The sequence below is a fragment of the Bombina bombina genome, chromosome 6, assembly GCF_027579735.1.
Source record: "Bombina bombina isolate aBomBom1 chromosome 6, aBomBom1.pri, whole genome shotgun sequence".
Taxonomy (NCBI): Eukaryota; Metazoa; Chordata; class Amphibia; order Anura; family Bombinatoridae; genus Bombina; species Bombina bombina.
The window spans coordinates 34465493-34467686 of record NC_069504.1 but is presented as its reverse complement, the minus strand read 5'-3'; positions in this window follow the sequence as shown (position 1 = coordinate 34467686).

Sequence of the window (2194 nt, the reverse complement as noted above, 5' to 3'; positions counted from 1 at the left end):
TTCACTGCTGGGAATAATACTTGTGTGGTGCGTAACTGCAATTAGCAGCCTTCTAATTACAAAAAAACAATGACAAAACCATACATGTCTGCTATTTATAAACAAAGGGGATCCCAGAGAAGCTTTTACAACCATTTGTGCCATTATTGCACAAGCTGTTTGTAAATAATTTCAGAGAGAAACCTAACGTTTGCTAAAAAGTTAATATATTTTTTTTTATTTTACCGCATTTGGCGGTGAAATGGTGGCATGAAATATACCAAAATGGGACTAGATCAATACTTTGGGTTGTCTACTAAAAATATATATATAGCTTTGAAAGGTTAAAAAAAAAAGCAAAAAAAAAAAGCTCTATTTCTGTTTAAATGTAGTGATGGAAAAAATGCTAAAAATGCTCTGGTCTTTTGGGGGAAGCTTTAGTCTGAAATGCCCGGTCCTTAAGGGGTTAAGGTAGGGTGACCAGACGTCCCCAATTTTCGGGGACAGTCTCCGGATTTAGGAGACTGCCCCCGGAAAAATGATGTCCCCGGAACTGTCCCCGGCTCCTGTTGTACTGCAGCCAAGTGCTGGGTGGAAGTGATCGTCCTGATAACTTCACTTTGTCCCAGTATATGGCAGGCAGCACGCAGGTTAGGAGACAAGAGCTTGTGTATGTTTGTATATGTATGCTTGTGTGTGTATGTGCATGTGTGTATATGTATGCTTGTGTATGTGCATGTGTGTATATTTATGCTTGTGTGTATGTGCATATGTATATGTGCATTTGTGTGTATATGTATGTTTGTATATGCATGTGTGTATATGTATGCTTGCGTATGTGCATGTGTGTATATTTATGCTTGTGTGTATGTGCATGTGTGTATATGTGCATTTGTGTATATATGTATGTTTGTATATGCATGTGTGTATATGTATGCTTGTGTATGTGCATGTGTGTATATTTATGCGTGTGTGTATGTATGCGTGTGTGTGTATATATATATATCTATATGTATGTGTGTGTATGTGCATGTGTGTATGTAGGCTTGCGTGTGCATATGTATGCTTGTGTATGTGCATGTGTGTCTATTTATGCTTGTGTGTATGTGCATGTGTGTATATGTGCATTTGTGTATATATGTATGTTTGTATGTGCATGTGTGTATATTTATGCGTGTGTGTATGTGCATGTGTGTATATGTGCATTTGTGTATATATGTATGTTTGTATGTGCATGTGTGTATATTTATGCGTGTGTGTATGTATGCGTGTGTGTGTGTATATATATATCTATATGTATGTGTGTGTATGTGCATGTGTGTATGTAGGCTTGCGTGTGCATATGTATGCTTGTGTTTGTGTATATATGTGTGTATGTGCATACCCCCCAACTGTCCCGATTTTCACGGGACAGTCACGATTTTAGGGGTCTGTCCCGCTGTCCTGGGTTGCTAACCATCTGTCCCACATTGCCCCATCTCTCTTTTTTTTTTTTTTTTATATTGAGCACATACTCAGAAGCAGCTGGCTTTTCTCTCCCAGGGTTATATACCTGTTATATTCCTTGTGGAAAAGTAATGGTGTGTGGGTTAAGCAGGAGTAGGAAGGCTGTATACCCTCTGACCTCAGGTAATGGTGACCTCTAACATCTGGAAGTGATGACGTCTAACCCCTGGTGATAATACTAGCATGCCTTCAGTTTTATACGATGAGCAGTGCTAACACCAGGGTAACGAACAGTGGCAGCCTCAGACTGCCAGCTAATGTGCTTGCCAACCCTAGGACCTCATACAATGAGTTACAGATACCCATATATGATGTAGTGTGTGTGTCTTTCTGTATCTATAAGTATGTATGTGTGTGTATCTGCATGCATAAGTGTAAGCTGTGTAGTGTGTGTATCTGTATGTATAAGTGTATGCTATGCAGTGTGTGTGTCTGCATGTAAAAAATGTAAGCTATGAAGTGTGTGTATCTGCATGTATAAGTGTATACTATGTAGTGTGTGTGTATTTTAATGTGTAAGTGTATACTATGTAGTGTGTGTTTGTATCTGCATGTATAAGTGTATGCTATGTAGTATGTGTGTGTATCTGCATGTGTAAGTGTATGCTATGTAGTGTGTGTGTGTATCTGCATGTGTAAGTGTATGCTATGTAGTGTGTGTGTGTATCTGCATGTGTAAGTGTATACTATGTAGTGTGTGTGTATTTGC